Below are 6,656 nucleotides of genomic sequence, written 5' to 3' on the forward strand. Positions count from 1 at the left end.
GATCATAAGCCTGATTTTTACTTTCCACATCGCTCTCTCCACAACTCAGTCGAGTCAGTGCTGAGTGCTCTGATTCTGAACATTGTCGAAGCGACGAAGGTGAACTTTCTGCGCATCGATTTCTTTCGATGTAAGCTTAATTGTAAGCGTTTAGTCTACCAACCCGAAGAACACATTTGCAAATTCGAGTAAAATATGTCGTGTGAAAACGTTCAGAGTGCTGTGTTTCATTTGGGTCTATAGAGTATAGTTTCTCACTCTCAGGTCACAGTGCAGCGAGTGCTGAGCTGCATGCTGACTTGTCAGTGACACTGACTGTCACTATAATGTCAGTGTTACAGAAGTTCAGCCACTGGTCATGGAAAATTAAAGTGTATTTATTGGTAAGGGAATTTGATAAACTTTTATGGGTTGATCTATGAACACTCCAGATGAAAGTCTTTAAACCGAGTCAAAATTGATGTGAACAAAAACATTCATTACTACAAAATTCTTCAAGTTCAACCGAATAAAACAAAAACCAGCACCCCTTTGTCACATTTGTGTTGGGAACACACTGACCACTAGCAGTATCTGCAACTTGATAAGATGGTCACATGGGGGGGGGGGGGGGTGGACATGCACGTCTAGGCAACACAAAATCAGGGTTCCACACAGGCTCTGAGGTCAAGGGTATTCATACCCTTTCACCATAAAAGTAAAGGGTTTTCATACCCTTTCCTGATTGATCAAAGGGTATGGCATGTTGTCGGCGACTCTGTGTATTGCTTTGCTGTTTTACCAGGTTCTTGCATGTGCATGATGTCAATGTGTGCAGATTGCATTGTCAATTTGAGAGTGCTTTGAATAAAGGAAATAATTTATGACCATTGGGAAATGTCATATGTGTAAATTCTTGCTTGTAGCATTACAATAAGTGAATAACACCATTTATCTAATACAGGTCTATGATAACACTTAAACATTTACAGCAATTACCGCGGTATCAAAACACTAGTCAGAGGCTGAGAGCTTTCACAAAACGAACAAGTAAACTGGCTTGAAATTCTGAACAGTAAACTTTTATTAATAACCCAGAACCCAGCCACCAACTGACAATTATGAGTTTACCAGTGCAGTGCCACAGTTATTTTAAGAGTAGGTTGAAGACTCAGTTCTTCCCGTAGCTGGCTGCGACTTTCATGCTCGACGTGATGTGCTGTGCCCCAAAAGACATTCTTGTGCTGTGCTCTGTGAGAGGTGTTTTCTTTGTGCTTAATATTATTTTGTTCGACCTAGCTATTGATGTGTACATTGTTGTTAAACAGTTGTTTGTTTACCAGGGTTTGCTAGTGTGTGATAGGGTTCGTGTCCGTCTGAAGATGTTAGTTTCTTTGTTAGTCCTGTGTTGACAACTCTTCGACAAGCGCTTAGAACTGTACCCACGGAATACGCGCTATATAAGCTTCATATTGATTGATTGATTGATTTTCCCCCAAAATTCAGGGTAATGCTATGAAAAGTCAGTTCAGTTCCACAACAACAAGAATATTATTATGAGTATCAATAAGTTTGAAATTATTTGCCTGTTCAGTTGTTGGTTACAAATTAACAACACACCTATCAAGTGCCTGTTGAAATTCACATCTGCAACACACTTGTGACTGTGTCTCTCCACAACAACAGTTCAATCTAAGTTTCAACACACTAAAGCGTGGCATCATTGAAAGGGCGTTGCAACTGTATGGCTCTAATAATTATTACTCTGTAACTCAGTCTTTGGGTGAAGTCTTGGTGTTTTGTTTTGCAAGTCACAGCCACTGTCAACAGATTTCCTTAGTTTTCCTCATGGCTCCGTGCACTTGCAATGCCGCCCTTCCAGTGATGTCACGCTTTAGGTCAGTGCCTACGTGTTTAATCATCATTTTGTTAGGCCAGTCTCTCCACTGAGAGTCGGTTCCTTAGCTTTGACTTCCCCCGGTTCTGTTGACTAAAGCCTCTCTCACAGGGTACAGAAGTGATTGGAATGGTCAAGAGAATGTCACCAAGCATGCTAAAATCAGGTATCGCAAAAATGCAAACGTCAAAGTTCGTTGTTTTGGATCAACTGCAACAGGCTTTCTTGGTCGTGGCCTTTTCAAACACAAAGTCAGTGACAAAACTGATCGTCTGCAAACTTGCACGCTCGCGGTCTTCGCGGAACCAACAGAACCGAAAATAGCGGAGGGGAAGTAACTCTGGTCACGCTGACAGCGCCGACTTCCCGGAGACAGTAAAACACGTGTCGAGATCGCCGGTGAAGCTTTCCGAAATTAGTCTCCCGCGAAAAAAAAAACCAAAAAAACCTCGAGCGTCGCATAACCAGTCGTACCGTTTGTAAAACGATCAAAGTCATACCCTTTTGCCTTTCAAGTCGTACGTTATTATACCTCTTGGCAAAATAATTGTTACTTACCGACACCCTTTCAAAGAGCGTCTCGTACGTGATTTGGGGGGGGTCAGAGGGTATAATACCTCCAATTTTACGTGATGTGGAACCCTGCAAAATATGTTATTGTGTATGATTTTTTTTATCCAGATACTTGCGGCAAAAATGGACTACTACCCTCATTACACCAGAGGTAGGAGGATGTGTGGTCCTCATGGCTTTACGCAATAATTCAGGTAAGAAAAGCTAAGACAAAAACTTGCATGAATTATTTCCAGTTAATCAAAGTGACTACCTTAACCTTTAGCCTGCCCTTCAGAGCCAAAATGAAGTATTGCCAGTCATAGTATCATAATTATGACTGGCAATACTTCATTTTGGCTTTATTATGAGTGGACTTACTGCTGTTTGACTTTGGAGGGCAGAGCTAGAATGGACACTTTCCTTCGTCGCTTTGATGCGGATGTAATGCCTTCACTACGGTTCTTGCCAGACACAGCTTTTTGATCTGATGAGGCCCCCACCTGTTCAATTACACATTAAGTGATTAACATGCTTCCATTTGAAACTTCGAAGTCTTCATCGGGGATTGACGCCCGACAAAAGCTAATTGAAGCCCGACGGAGCGAAGCGACGGAGGGCTTCAATTACTTTAGACTTTGGGAGAGCGTCAATCCACGATGAAGACCGAGAAGTTTCAAATGGAAGCATGTTAATGTTATTGTAATTGAATGTCAGTGTTACAGAAGTTCAGCCACTGGTCATGGAAAATTAAAGTGTATTTATTGGTAAGGGAATTTGATAAACTTTTATGGGTTGATCTATGAACATTCCAGATGAAAGTCTTTAAACCGAGTCAAAATTGATGTGAACAAAAACATTCATTACTACAAAATTCTTCAAGTTCAACCTAATAAAACAAAAACCAGCACCCCTTTGTCACATTTGTGTTGGGAACACACTGACCACTAGCAATATCTGCAACTTGATAAGATGGTCACATGGGGGGGGGGGGGGGGGGTGGACATGCACGTTGAGGCAACACAAAATATTTTTTTGTGTATGCTTTTTTTTATCCAGATACTTGCGGCAAAAATGGACTACTACCCTCATTACACCAGAGGTAGGAGGATGAGTGGTCCTCATGGCTTTACGCAATAATTCAGGTAAGAAAAGCTAAGACAAAAACTTGCATGAATTATTTCCAGTTAATCAAAGTGACTACCTTTAGCCTGCCCTTCAAAGCCAAAAACCGGCACGGTTGGCCTAGTGGTAAGGCGTCCGCCCCGTGATCGGGAGGTCGTGGGTTCGAACCCCGGCCGGGTCATACCTAAGACTTTAAAATTGGCAATCTAGTGGCTGCTCCGCCTGGCGTCTGGCATTATGGGGTTAGTGCTAAGCCTGGTTGGTCCGGTGTCAGAATAATGTGACAGGGTGAGACATGAAGCCTGTGCTGCGACTTCTGTCTTGTGTGTGGCGCACGTTATATGTCAAAGCAGCACCGCCTTGATATGGCCCTTCGTGGTCGGCTGGGCGTTAAGCAAACAAACAAACAAAAATCAAAGCCAAAATGAAGTATTGCCAGTCATATTATCATAATTATGACTGGCAATACTTCATTTTGGCTTTATTATGAGTGGACTTACTGCTGTTTGACTTTGGAGGGCAGAGCTAGAATGGACACTTTCCTTCGTCGCTTTGATGCGGATGTAATGCCTTCACTACGGTTCTTGCCAGACACAGCTTTTTGATCTGATGAGGCCCCCACCTGTTCAGTTACACATTAAGTGATTAACATGCTTCCATTTGAAACTTCGAAGTCTTCATCGGGGACTGACGCCCGACAAAAGCTAATTGAAGCCCGACAGAGCGAAGCGACGGAGGGCTTCAATTACTATAGACTTTGGGAGGGCGTCAATCCACGATGAAGACCGAGAAGTTTCAAATGGAAGCATGTTAATGTTATTGTAATTGAATGTCAGTGTTACAGAAGTTCAGCCACTGGTCATGGAAAATTAAAGTGTATTTATTGGTAAGGGAATTTGATAAACTTTTATGGGTTGATCTATGAACATTCCAGATGAAAGTCTTTAAACCGAGTCAAAATTGATGTGAACAAAAAACATTCATTACTACAAAATTCTTCAAGTTCAACCTAATAAAACAAAAACCAGCACCCCTTTGTCACATTTGTGTTGGGAACACACTGACCACTAGCAATATCTGCAACTTGATAAGATGGTCACATGGGGGAGGGGGGGGGGTGGACATGCACGTTGAGGCAACACAAAATATTTTATTGTGTATGCTTTTTTTTATCCAGGTACTTGCGGCAAAAATGGACTACTACCCTCATTACACCAGAGGTAGGAGGATGAGTGGTCCTCATGGCTTTACGCAATAATTCAGGTAAGAAAAGCTAAGACAAAAACTTGCATGAATTATTTCCAGTTAATCAAAGTGACTACCTTTAGCCTGCCCTTCAAAGCCAAAAACCGGCACGGTTGGCCTAGTGGTAAGGCGTCCGCCCCGTGATCGGGAGGTCGTGGGTTCGAACCTCGGCCGGGTCATACCTAAGACTTTAAAATTGGCAATCTAGTGGCTGCTCCGCCTGGCGTCTGGCATTATGGGGTTAGTGCTAGGCCTGGTTGGTCCGGTGTCAGAATAATGTGACTGGGTGAGACATGAAGCCTGTGCTGCAACTTCTGTCTTGTGTGTGGCGCACGTTATATGTCAAAGCAGCACCGCCCTGATATGGCCCTTCGTGGTCGGCTGGGCGTTAAGCAAACATACAAACAAAAATCAAAGCCAAAATGAAGTATTGCCAGTCATATTATCATAATTATGACTGGCAATACTTCATTTTGGCTTTATTATGAGTGGACTTACTGCTGTTTGACTTTAGAGGGCAGAGCTAGAATGGACACTTTCCTTCGTCGCTTTGATGCGGATGTAATGCCTTCACTACGGTTCTTGCCAGACACAGCTTTTTGATCTGATGAGGCCCCCACCTGTTCAGTTACACATTAAGTGATTAACATGCTTCCATTTGAAACTTCGAAGTCTTCATCGGGGATTGACGCCCGACAAAAGCTAATTGAAGCCCGACGGAGCGAAGCGACGGAGGGCTTCAATTACTTTAGACTTTGGGAGAGCGTCAATCCACGATGAAGACCGAGAAGTTTCAAATGGAAGCATGTTAATGTTATTGTAATTGAATGTCAGTGTTACAGAAGTTCAGCCACTGGTCATGGAAAATTAAAGTGTATTTATTGGTAAGGGAATTTGATAAACTTTTATGGGTTGATCTATGAACATTCCAGATGAAAGTCTTTAAACCGAGTCAAAATTGATGTGAACAAAAACATTCATTACTACAAAATTCTTCAAGTTCAACCTAATAAAACAAAAACCAGCACCCCTTTGTCACATTTGTGTTGGGAACACACTGACCACTAGCAATATCTGCAACTTGATAAGATGGTCACATGGGGGGGGGGGGGGGGGGGGGTGGACATGCACGTTGAGGCAACACAAAATATTTTTTTGTGTATGCTTTTTTTTATCCAGATACTTGCGGCAAAAATGGACTACTACCCTCATTACACCAGAGGTAGGAGGATGAGTGGTCCTCATGGCTTTACGCAATAATTCAGGTAAGAAAAGCTAAGACAAAAACTTGCATGAATTATTTCCAGTTAATCAAAGTGACTACCTTTAGCCTGCCCTTCAAAGCCAAAAACCGGCACGGTTGGCCTAGTGGTAAGGCGTCCGCCCCGTGATCGGGAGGTCGTGGGTTCGAACCCCGGCCGGGTCATACCTAAGACTTTAAAATTGGCAATCTAGTGGCTGCTCCGCCTGGCGTCTGGCATTATGGGGTTAGTGCTAAGCCTGGTTGGTCCGGTGTCAGAATAATGTGACAGGGTGAGACATGAAGCCTGTGCTGCGACTTCTGTCTTGTGTGTGGCGCACGTTATATGTCAAAGCAGCACCGCCTTGATATGGCCCTTCGTGGTCGGCTGGGCGTTAAGCAAACAAACAAACAAAAATCAAAGCCAAAATGAAGTATTGCCAGTCATATTATCATAATTATGACTGGCAATACTTCATTTTGGCTTTATTATGAGTGGACTTACTGCTGTTTGACTTTGGAGGGCAGAGCTAGAATGGACACTTTCCTTCGTCGCTTTGATGCGGATGTAATGCCTTCACTACGGTTCTTGCCAGACACAGCTTTTTGATCTGATGA

The 6,656-nt window shown here is 43.0% G+C and overlaps 1 protein-coding gene across 1 annotated transcript in view; it reads right to left on the reverse strand.

The window, feature by feature from the left end:
* The window catches only part of LOC138975727 (uncharacterized), a 72,808-nt gene that overhangs the window by 29,901 nt on the left and 36,251 nt on the right, over positions 1–6,656 (reverse strand). The gene's annotated exons all lie outside the window — the stretch shown is intronic.

The sequence above is a fragment of the Littorina saxatilis genome, linkage group LG9 (assembly GCF_037325665.1).
Source record: "Littorina saxatilis isolate snail1 linkage group LG9, US_GU_Lsax_2.0, whole genome shotgun sequence".
NCBI classification, from domain to species: Eukaryota; Metazoa; Mollusca; class Gastropoda; order Littorinimorpha; family Littorinidae; genus Littorina; species Littorina saxatilis.